The sequence below is a fragment of the Erithacus rubecula genome (genome assembly GCF_903797595.1).
Source record: "Erithacus rubecula genome assembly, chromosome: 1".
Lineage (NCBI taxonomy): Eukaryota > Metazoa > Chordata > Aves > Passeriformes > Muscicapidae > Erithacus > Erithacus rubecula.
In genome coordinates this window covers 32,043,232-32,055,859 of record NC_136658.1, presented here as the reverse complement: position 1 = coordinate 32,055,859, position 12,628 = coordinate 32,043,232, and the positions used below count along the sequence as shown (strand labels likewise).

Genomic DNA, 12,628 nt, shown 5'->3' with positions numbered 1-12,628 from the left:
TTCAGTTGAATTATATATGTTCCATAGCTGAAAAGGATCTTTCACCTAATATACACTGTCCCTAGATTTACTAATTAGTAACTTAGGGAGAAGAAATTTCATATTATAAAATTTTTCTTTAAAAACGATTAGATTATTTTAATTTTTATTAATTTCTCTGCTGCATGTCCTCAGCAATGAACAGGAGAGAAATTGTGGATGTCTTATATCTGGGAGCATTCAAGGCCAAATTGGATGGGGCTTTGAGCAACCTGGTCTACTGGAAGGTCCCCAGGCCATAGCAGAGGAGTTGGACCTAGATGATTAAGGTTCCTTCCAGACAAAGCCTTTCTATGATTCTGTGATAGTAAAAAAAAAAAAAAAAAAAAAAAAAAAAAAGTGCTGGAGACAGCTTATGGGTAATGATGCCCATAACAAAGCTTTTTTCTCATCTTCTCCATGTAAAAGACAGAGATCAGCTGATACTCAGAGATATGCAGGTTTGCAACCCTTTCCAATCTCCTGATGTCTATTATTTGAATTTGGGGATGAAAAATACTTGGGTAAAAGAGAAAGCAGTATTTCAAAAAGAAAACTATTTATATAATGATGGCACAAGTCAGAACAAAAATTAAAGTTGATTCTAAAGAATTGGGCATTATATCACCCTGACATTATTGAGTAAGGCCACAAGCATGGGATGCTGAAGATAATGAGTTCATCAAATTGGAGGAGTCAAAAACTTCACACTGTGTGCACCTTGGCCTCCATTGAGAAACACAGACCTGCAGCCCAGAACAGCAACATTCCCAACTAACTGGTATTTCTCTTTTTATATAGCTTTTATGATCTTATTACTGGATAACTAGAAAAGTAAATCTTCCAGCACTGTTTAGATATGTTTTGTTCATTTGCTTATCTTGGACAGGATACATAGTCTATAATGTAAATTAAAGTCTTTAAAATAAGTTAGTAAGATGCTTGTATGTTTTTCTTTTTTGTTTTATTATAGTCTTAAAGATTGCCTAAAATAAAATATAGACAAATAAGAAAGAGCTTTTCTACAAGCAAAGAATGTTTTACAATCAAATTACTGTGCATCTTGAAATTTAGACACTTCCTTCCCTGCTCCATTATTTACATTGATATTAGATGCTATTTTAACCAATGCTAACATATCAACATTAGAAAAAAATATCTGTGAAAGACAAGGGCATAAATTAAAATTTTCACCTCTTGCTTCACTGATGACTAGAAAAATCAATGCCTTTTGGTTTTGCTGATCCATTACTGCTGATTCATACTCCTAAAATAAGAATAATTTCCTTCCTGTTTGTTCTAGAAACTTCAAAATTGCCTCTTAGCCACAAATCCCAGAGTCACCTCGGCCATTTAAGAGATCTTCAGAGTGATTGGAATAATCAGGCAAACCTTATAATGAAGTACAGCTGGAATGAGCACTCACACAGTTGCACTGCAGAATTTTCCACTGGGACACAACCTTCTCCCTTTCTGTGGGGTCTACAGTAGCCAAGTGACAGCAGAGTTGGTCACATTATCACATTATCTTCCTGGCCAACAGCTCTGCACTTTAGCAACCCCCACAAATCATGCAGTCTAAAGATCTATGGAGACCCACTCAACACACCTGAAGCTTGTGGGATGAGTGTCTTTACTGCCACTTTTGACTCCATGAAATGGCATTCAACAACTTATTGACTTACCAGGTCTGTGCCTTTGCTCCTCCCTTGACTTTTGTGGCCTGAATGGATCATTGCTTCCACAAAAAAAAAAGTATAAAATCTGTATACATGGTGCTTAGAGACATGGCTTAGTGGTGGACCTGGCAGAGTTGGATTAATGGTTGGACTCAATGATCTTAAAGGTCCTTTCTAATCTCAGCAATTCTATGATTCTATTCTGTATGTGCATATACATCAAGCCTCATGGTAGGAGGCCTTTATATCCTGCTATATGTTAGGAAGATCCATTATGCAGTGGTTGCAGGATTATTTATATCTCTGTCCTCTTTTTTAGTATCTCCAAGTGTGTTCACCTCAGGTCTTGGCCTCTTAAACTATAACTTGAGGTTAATAACTTCTATATCAGCTTATTTCACTCTCCTGACTCAACTGGTTTATCTCACCACGTTTTTCCCTTCAAAAGTTTGTATCAAATTGAATTTACAGTTGCTAGACTCCTTTATATGTGTGTATATATACATATAGATATATAAATATTTATGATCTTGAATTATAATAAATAATCTATAATGCTAGTTTATATATGTACATATTTACATTTTTAGCTGGATGAAGAATCTTTAAAAAGACCAATAAAAAAGATTTTTCAGTGAGCTGACACAAATAATTCTTTTACTGAGTTTCCTGCCTGTCTGTAAGATCACCATGCATCACCCACAGTGGGGGGTGTGTGGGTGCCAATAAACAGCCCACAGTGTAACAACAGTGTAGAAGGTGGAAATCCAGGAGAAGGAAGGTGGCTGCTTGGTGTGGGTGTATTTGTGTGACTATGAGTGAGTGTGAGCAGGGGTGTGTGTGTATAAATTTAAGACTTTAAAGAAACTGCTGTAGGAAGGTGTGTAGAAGTATGTAGGAATTTCTAGGTGTATAGTAATGCTTTCTGCTGAGAGAGATCCTAAGCAGGTATTAATTACTACTTGTCAGTTAATTAAAAAACATTAATAGATCAATACACCACTTCAGTCCTGATTTATTATATGAACATTGAGCAGTTATGCCTTCTGACAGGGGTGATCTAGGCAAGACTCTCTTCCTCAGGCAGCTACCAAGCCTACTCCTTTTGTTTGCCTGGTGGAGTCTCCTTCATCAGAAAACAATCTCTTAAAATCCACATCACTTCTTTCTCACTCTTTGTCTGCTGAATCAACTGTTTCTAAATATCTTGATTTTGGAAGACCTCTAGAGTCCCATCAAACCCAACCAAAAGCCCCCTGAGTTCCTCTACTTGCTCTGAAGGAGTAGAAGTGAACCATTTCAACTTACTGTTTTCCCATTTATACCTGGACAACACCTTGTTGGGTAGCACAACATATTTATCCTGTAAATGCAATTACCAAAATAACCAGGGCAACATATGGTACTCATAAATTATTGCAGGAAAGTGCTACATCTGTCCCATGCAGTCAGTGAGCAAGTTCCATGGAAAGGCAACTGTCTCCTGAGTTACTGGATTCTCACAGAGAAGGTGTTTTGACTTATTCATTGAGCACACAAATTGAAATCTCTTTCAAAATTGCAAGACTGTGCATACTCCCCGGACCTTTTTAGCATGTGTCACTACTCACCTCCCTTTCTTTCTGCTCCTTATCCACCCATGCCCACTTAGGCTCCTTTAAATAATGTATAGAGCAGAGATATTTGGTCCAAAGCCCATTCCAAGTAAAATTATTCAGACACTTACTGTCTGAATTTAAGGATTCCATACCAACTGCTCTGCTCTTCTGATCTGTTTGTAGGGCTCTGAATTGCTAACACAGACCCAGGGCTGGCTCAGTTTTGCAGTGATGACCCCAAGCTCTCTAACAAGCTAATGCTGCATAGCAATTTCTGATACCTGTAATGCTACATGGCTTTAACATGTCATGCTTTTGTAAAAACTAGCTCCTGGAAATTTCTGATTTTTGGAGGCCTTTAGGCTTTCAGCCAACAAAGGGCATATTTTCTAGAGCCTGTGATTACAGGGAAAAGCTTGAAAATGAAAGTATCCTAATGACTCTTCACTAGCAAGCAAATGGAATAATCTAAACTCTAATGTTCCAAAAGGCTCTTGTTTTTTGATTCTGAGGGTAAAAGTATAATTTTGATTACTTGTGATCAAGACTGCAAACTAAGTACAGTGAAAGCAACAACACATAATAACTCCTAATGGACAAAGTAAATACAATTATAGAAAAAAAAATGTTTTGATGGTTTTCCACCTAGCTTTTAATAACCACAGGTGAAAAAAAAGCAGAAGGTACATCTTTGAATCTACATTGCATTTTCCAGGCTGCTTTGGATTTTTTTTTTTCTAATATAATGAACTTCTAGGGGAAGAAAAAGTGACAAGGGGTAGCTCTTGCTCTGGCCCTGGCTGAATGAGGAAAGAAATTCACTGATGTCTCAAGGAGCAAAGTCACTGCCAAGGGCTCCTGAGGCACTGTCTGATAGAGATGAAGACACCCTGCTGTAAAACCTCACAACTAACACAACAAAATATTGTGCTTCCAAACAAGAGCAGAGAACTGTTGTGCAAAGACCAGGCACATCTGCAGCACAAGCATAGGCTCTGAAAAACCCCTTGGCACAGCCTCCATTCCCTGCAGCCACACAAGGACCCAGGGCAGTCTGGCTGGATGCTACTTTGCAGCATTGCTGTTATTCCTCTACCACACCAGCATCTTCTTAAGCCTGTGCCTATTAGTTTTTTGGATTAATTATCACTTCAGAATTGTTTAATCTTCTTGAAGATTTTATCTCCAGAAGTAAACAGCTTGCAATAGGAAAATGTCTATCAAGACTTTATATTCATATATTCATGTCTTTCTTGCCCCATTTTAATAATGTGTTTATTTTAATAGATAAGATCCAGCTTACAAAAGCAAATTATAACACATTACCATGTTCAAAATTCAAATATTGATGTGTCTTGATCTCATCATGCAAGAGTTCATTCAATAAGCTTGGTTAAATTCTTTCTCTTATTTAAAGAAACAACTGGATTGAGAAATACTGAAAACTCAAAATAATTTTAAATAGTCAGGGAACTGTAATAAATATTAGTTTACAACTAATCTAGCTTCTATTCTCTGACTTCTCTTCTGTCTACAGTCTTTTACCTCAAAAAGGTAAAATTATTTACAAAAGCAAATTGCTTTTTTACATTTTAGTTTCACTGGTAAATTAGTATTTGGCACAATCTTGTGCTGCATTTTAGAACAGTGTTGCAATGTAGTATTAAAATGTAACTTTAGCCTGAAAAGGATTCCAAGGAAGGATTTGAAGGATTCCAATTTCCCCATTCCTTAGTAATTTTCATCCTAGACTTCGGCAATTTAAAGGCAAAGGAAAGAGTACTGTTTTCCTCCTACTGTCTGTTTTGAAGACCAACCAGGAAATAAAAATTCACAGCAAATTCCTTGAGCTTAAAGCTAGAGAATCACTTTAACTCAGCCACAGAAGGTTATAACAGTACCAGTTAACTATCAAATGGTTAATTACAAAGAAAAGTGAATAATCTATCAGACTTGTTGGTTGTGCAGTGATAGCAGCAAATCCAAGCTATCTCTGGGCTCACACCCATGAAAAAGAACCATTTTGATCTCACTAGCATAATGTGTGAAAATATTGATCCCTACCATGTGGGGTCAGGAGCTGCTGATGTTTCTGTTTCACAGGTGGGGAAGACAAGTACCAAGAAGTCAAGTAACTTGGTCAAGACACAACAACAAGCAGGTAGCACCTGCTAAATCCTGCATTCTTGACCTAACCCCACACCCCAGGCACTGGAGAGCCCATGGTCCCCCCTGTCCTATAGAACTGGATAAAATAATCAGGAACTGCAGGAACATGAACAAGGTGATGGTGGTTACTGTTATAACCCAGGACATGGCTGTCTCTCTGTTGATGTGTGGGGTTTTCATGACAACATGAGGCACAGAGAAGGAACCATAATATGTATGTTTGGTTGGTTTTTTTGTGAACAGTTGGTTAGCATCAGACAAACACAACTGCCAAGAGATCCTGAGCTTCTTACTGCCAACACTTCTGATGAAAAGCAGACAGTTAAGTATCTGTAATTTAGCTTATTCACTCTCATGTCTTATGTAAAATCGTCTAATATCTCAAGATGGAAGAGACCCATAAGGATCAAGTCCTGCCCCTTGCAGGACTACCTAAAAGTAAATCTGTGACTAAGAGCATCACCCAGGTAAGGTATGACCACTTCCCTGGGAAGCCTGTTCCACTGACTGACCAACCACTGAGTGAAGAAACTTTTCCTTTTATCCAATCTGGACCCTGACACAGATTTATTCCTTTTCCTCATGTTCTACTGCTGGTCCCACTGAGATAGAAGACCAGCACCTCCTCCCACTCTGTTACCACCCTTATGGATGTTGTAGACTGCAATGAGCTCACCCCTTAGCATTCTCCAAGCTGAACAAACCATGACCTCAGCTGCTCCTCTGTGTCTTGCTCTGATGATGCTTCACCATCTTGGTCACCCTCCTTGGGACACTCTCCAATGGCTTTGTATATTTCTTATGTTGTGGCACCCAGAACTGCCCCCAGCACTGGAGGTGAGGCTGCCCCAGCTCAGAGCAGAGCAGGACAATCCCCTCCCTTGCCTGGCTGATGCTGTGCCTGATGCAGCCCAGGGCAGAGTTGGTTCTTTTGGCTGACAGGGCATACTTGATTCATTTTCAACCTGCCATCAACTCAAGCTCCCAGATACCTTTCTGTAGGGGTGTTCTTCACTTTAAATGGTTAGGGATTGTCCAGTTCTCTGGTATATCCAGATCTCTCTGTAAGACCCCTCCACCTTCAAGGTAGCCAAAACCTTCTAATTTCATGTCACTGGCAAATTTAATGTACTTAATGTACATTCAAATTCTGCACTCAGGTTATTTATGGAAACATTAAAGAGCACTGGCCTTAAAATTGAGGCCTGGGGAACCCCATTGGTGACTGGCTGCCAGCCTGATGTAAACCCATTTACTGTAACTCTCTGTAACCCATCACCCATATAGATCCCTGCTTCTTAGTCTTACATGTTTCTCCTTATTCTTTGCTGCTAAGCAGATATATAGATATACAGAGTGCATTCCCTTGCTTTCCATGAATCTCTGAAATTTAAATCACTTTTGAGAAACTTAGATGAACACTGTAAATAGATATTTTGTCAAGCACATGTTTCTCCTAAGGTATTTGTGTCCACAAATGCTATTATCTGCTGGAAGAATTACTTTTCCTGTTCTATGATTCCACTGACCTTCTGCCCTCCCAGGTTTACTCAACACTAAATCCTCTAAGATTTGCCCATAGGAATTAAACCTGTTCCAGAGTTATCCAGTGCTCTTTACATCCCAGGGACATGTTGCACAAAAGATGCAAACCTACATAAGCCTTCATCAGCAGAACCCTTGCTGGCAGGACAGAGCTGCAAACAATACAGCAACAGGTCACAGTGAGAGATCATTGCAATGCAAACATGTTCTGAGAAGTGATTTCAGCCAACTGAGGGACATGCTGATAGTCAGTGCTTGTGCTGCTCTTGGAAAGGCAAAGTGCAGATGTGATTCCCAGCAGATTTCTGAAAGATGTTTAAATTACTTTATTCCAGGGCTTTGGCAGCATGTTCCTCCTTTCTTAATAATAGTTCAGCAAAGTATAAACTAGCAAGGCTGGCAAGAAAATTAATTGGGGTTTGCTGCTTTTTCTATACATCTTTTTTTGTAATAAATCAGTGACCCTTCCAAGGTTTTTCTGGTCCTTCACAGATCAGATTATTGTTAAAGCAATGTGGCATGATTTACATACTGCTTTCAACATTCATGTTATACTTGAAAATGGCAATCAGATTTTTGATTGAACTTTCATTGTAAAAATACAATGTCTCCCTGAAAGGAAAACAAGACTTTAGGGACTAATAAAAACATGTCTTCTGTAAGTCACTGAGGGATTGATTAAAATGAAGGAGGAGGGGAAATGGGTTATTAGTAAATTATAGACTGATTGTGAATCTCCAATACAAAGTCTTGAGAAGGCAATATATAAAACACAATAAGACAGTTCTAGAGAATAGAGCAATACTAATGCTGCTGGCAAAACCTCATAAAAGAATCTGAATACAATGGTTTTAATCTCTCCTCAAACAAGAGTTTCAAATTGGAAACTTGCAGTGAAAGTAAAAGTTGGGAGTGGAAGGCATTATCTGACAGTGAATCATTCAGTTTGGAAATTAGATTTCTAACTGTAATAGCAGAATGAACACTTCATCTCACTAGAGGACTGGGAGCAAGAAATCAAACATAAAAGGATGGAGTTATCTAAATGATACAGATGCTGTGCTTATGTCCATAGCAAAAAAACAAAAGCAAGACAGGAACTGCTCCTGAAAGCCAAGTGGTACAAACTGGCTCCTGACCATGCTTTGGCTTAATCCTTCCTGCAGTTTCATGATGGAAAAAAATAGTTGGAATGGTGCAAAAGGAGGTGGGCAGAAAACTAATAGTTGTCTTTTAGAGATGTAGATGCATTTTACTTGAGTCCATTTTTTTGTGTTCCTCCTTGACCTTTGTCCCTCTTAAAGTATACCTCTCTAACCACAACTTCCCCTACCCCATAATGGAAATGCTGCTTCTTTTTCCATCTTCTGAAATGGAATTTGCAGCTCTGAAGCTGTTTCACATGCTTTACAACAGCATGAGAACTTTTGGAAAGATGCTGAGCATAGCGACTGGGTTTCTGACGATGACAAATCTGTTCTGCTGGTGCTTCAAACTGTGCATGGTTTGAAGATGGGAAGGTGTGGGCAGTGTGTGATGTGGAGGGTAAAAGCTGACCAGACAGAAAGGATGGAGCAAAATTGCACACAGAACCATCAGCTCTGCTCTTGAGACTGACCTACCCCTGCTCACACAAAAAGATAAACCTATTTTTCAGAGCTGAGTTCCTTGGAAAATTCCTAGTTCTCTTTAAATAGAGAATATTGTAGGGAAGCAATGTGAAAAGATGAAAGGAATGCACCAGCTTGAATTGCTGTGCTGTACTGAGGCTTAGAGCTCTTAAAATTGTCATTCTCTTCTATTACTTTTCAAAATATCACTTCAAAATAATGAGTGTATATGAATCCTGTTTGAGGATTAGGGCCTCCTGGTGCTGCACAGACACATTTAGAGACACAGACTGTGTCTGCACGGGCATATGGCTAAAGCAAACTGGAAAGGTTTCTCCTTGTAGCACAGTAAGTTACACTCGACACATAATACAAATTATGTTTGTCACTTGAAAGAGAAAAAGAGAGTAACAGTTTCACTTCTGTCTTTGTCATTCAAAAATATTGACAGCTTTAATACTTTGTATTATCTTTAAGCAGTCATGCTGAAATTAAATGCCAAAATAAGCCATGTACTTGCCAGTCGATGTGGAGCTCTGAAACGTGCTAGCTGCTTTGTGGGAGGAGAGAGGATTTCGTCCTCAGGGAAAGGAGATTTTCCGTGCTACAGAAGTGGCTCTGTGGCACATTCCTCTCTGCCTAAACAATGTGACTCATCTGCTCTCAGTCTGGAGCCCTGCAAATTATGGTATTGTAAAAACATGCAAAGTTCACACTAAGTTCACAAAGCTACAAAAATAAGCTGTTGCCTGAGCAATGGATGATCCAGCAAGCAGAGCTCTGTGCTGGAATTCAGCACTCCTAAATCCTGCTCTTGAATATGCTACTGATTTTTGAGTGCCTTAGAAAAACTTCATTCTCTCTTAAATCTCTTTTCCTTCCCTGCCTTTGTCTCGTTAAGCTCTCCATGTGCAATGTCTTGAAGGTGAAGTCTGTGCTAGCCATCAATATGATGATCATTTTTCATCATCTCTTTAAATACTGTCTTCTCTTTGACCATGACAGACCCTAACTTGGCCTGTTCAGATCTATTCTACACACAGTCATAAGATCCTTTTCCCAGCTCATCAATTGGACCTTTTTATCCTTCTCCTCACACTCCCAGCACGGGCTTTCACTTCCTTGCTGCACCTAATAGAGGCTTGTCAAAACTATCAACACTCTCCATGTGCTGTCCTCAGCCATTATCTCTAATTCAGTGGCAGAGGGAGATTGTCCCTCTGAATTGCCAATGCTAAACATCCAGATAATACTTCTGTGCCTTTTCTCATGCTGCATGTAATGCTAGGGAGAAAGTTTCCTTCATATCTGCAAACTAGCTCATTTTTTTTTCTCCTAAATGCCCAAAATAAAATTTCTTTCCACACTATATATTAAAAATCTCTCAGTTTTTCCTCCTTGTATGCTGGTTCCTCTGCCCAGCCAGCATCAGCTCCTTGTTTCCTTTTGTTACCCAGCTACTCACTTGCCTCTCTTTGTTTTCCCAGGCTTTTCACCTCAATTGTAAGGTCTTTGGCACTGAGACAGCCTTCTGATCTGTGCTTGTACTGTGCTCCTCTGATGCCTGGGTGCTATGGCAATATGAGCAGCAAAGCCCTGAATAACAACTTGGTTTAAGCATCACAGGAGAGGAACAAGAGAGTGACAGCTGAGAAATCCACAGGTGTGTGTTTGCAGTCCATTCTAGTGTGGAACTGAATTAGCCAGAGAATAAAGCAACAGCAAGTCATGAGAGTTTAGAGTAAGAGCTTGAACCTTTCTGTGAACTCTGACATCTCCTCATGGCAGTTTCTGAGAAAGTCTAACCTCCTCCAGTTCTTCCACATGTGCTTGCACAGCTGGCTCAATGCAGTGGGGAATTAAGCCCATACTGTGACGTGTTACCAATCACTTCACTATGCTGAAGGTTTTTAGGCACATAACACTTGATTTCAGGATGTCTAGTCCAAATCCTGATATTTACAAAGTACCAAGAACAGCTGCCAGATAAATGGAAAACGTGTAAATCATACTTAGTGGAGACAAGAAGAATGATTATATGGTGAAGGCACTGGACTGGATTCAGTAATTAATCCAAATAATCATTGGGCATTGGGTTCCAAAGACTTTTCTTTTCACACAGACCTCCTGCAACTGCGACCAAATTACTCATTATTTGGCTTTAAGAAAGTCAGAAAAGTTCTTACAGATTTCCAGGGAGCCTGGCTAGTTTTTCTAGCTGTCACTGTCTGTTCCATGTGCTGTGACTCACCATTTTTACAGGGACAATCACTTTTGCACATCTGCTCAGCTCAACAACTGGCCATACAACTGGCCAGTGGATACTGCTGAAGTCACAATGGTCTTCTAGCATTTAGTAGAAAGTACTCAGTGGGAAAAATAGAAATGGATCCTGGATGAAGATTTTAGTCTGGTTTTGAGTGAACTGTGCCTGGCAGTGTTCCTTACTCATGCACTGCTCTTGATCATGTTGTACCTACACCCTTTGGTGAGGATTTTTGTTTCACACAATCTCTTAGGACTAAACTCCGATTCTTCAACACACCAAGAACTGTCAAAAAATGTATTAGAAAGCAGTCACAGTGGACAAAGTACTTGGATTCCTACTAATGCTACAGTGTCTCTGGAAGTTTAGCAAATTACTAAGTGTTGAAATGTGTGAGCATGCAACTGATTCCCTCTAACCACTTTGCTAAGCTTCATGCAGCTTAAAAGAATTGTGCTATAACACTTCTGGTAGGTGCTTTCTGGTGACATCAATATTCTTTTGAATCAAAATTAAATTATGCACTTATTGGAAGTTAATATCCCTGAAATTCATTTCAAAAGTCAATTTAGTGTACATGGTATTTCAAACAGCCATAGCAGTGTCATTGCATAAAACAAAAATCCATCCCCCACCTCAAATCTATGTCAGGAGTGTTTTTTCAGCTTCTGGTTAATAAAACTTCAGTTAGGAGGATTCAGACAGTATGTCTACAATAGCAAATTTACAAGAAGTAAAATCAGTTTATAAAAGCTTTTATTCCTTTGCAATTTTCTGATAAATTGGCAACATGGCAACCTGTAACATACTTCTGATTTTTTTTTTTAAATGAAACTAAGACCTTCCACAGACAGATATTGTTATCTGTAGTGTGCCACTTAAGAACAACCACCTTCATTTTTTACAGCAATTAAATTTCTTAAATCTATCATTTTCTCCAGGATTGCTGTACAGCCTTCCTAATGCAGAGTTCTCTGCCTTTGATCATTAAGAGAAAAGGAGTGACAGCAATATTGCCAGGGAGCAGCAGCTGCCTACAAGTCACTTAATAGGTTTATTCTTTCCAAATATCGCTTAAAAGTATTTTCCAGGTGGAGTCAGAAAGACAGCAAAGTCCTAGACATTATTCCTGCTATTCAAACCTGTTCAAACCTATTCAAATCCAACAGCATAAAAAGGTGTCTTTCACTTGCATCAGTAAATGAAAAATTCAAAACCTATGTACAGGCTGCACTTTTGAAAACTTCTCCAAATGTCTCTAATTGCATTCACCTGTGCAACAAGTTCTGGGGCAGAGTGAAACAGTAGAGTTTCACAACTCATTTCTTTGCCAAATCTGGAAGAGGCAATGATAATCAATCTCTAGTTGGAGAAACTAGTAACAGACAGAGTCCTCAGAAAGAGTAAGGACTGATGTCTCAGGTGGACATGGGATTCAGTCAAGTCATTGAAATCCTCTCCATGAGGCTGCAGTTCCCATCCTCTGCTGTTTTCCCGTGACACAGGCAACACTTTTGTGCAGTAGTGCCCAAGAATTCAGCCTTGGACAAGCATTAAGAGACTGGGAGTGCTTATTGTGGTTCTCACTGCTGGTATTTTATAACATATTAGGGTAGGAACATAAGAAGGGGACCTTGCTCTAACATACAGTACTTCTCTCATGCCTCATAATATACCTGCTAAACCAGGAATCTACTCCCAAGGCAACTTCCTTGGCTACAGGTAGAGCTGCCTTTACTGTCT

General features: G+C 39.2%; 1 protein-coding gene across 7 annotated transcripts in view; it reads right to left on the bottom strand.

The window, feature by feature from the left end:
* Window positions 1-12,628, bottom strand: part of DLG2 (discs large MAGUK scaffold protein 2) — a 966,889-nt gene that overhangs the window by 658,485 nt on the left and 295,776 nt on the right. Inside the window, exon 1 of one of the 7 annotated variants that reach the window (XM_079303600.1) lies at window positions 1,445-1,510. The exons of the other annotated variants lie outside the window; for them this stretch is intronic. The gene's annotated coding sequence lies outside the window, so the exon portion shown is untranslated. Of the gene's footprint in view, window positions 1-1,444; window positions 1,511-12,628 lie in introns of those variants that run through there. 7 annotated transcript variants of the gene reach the window in all.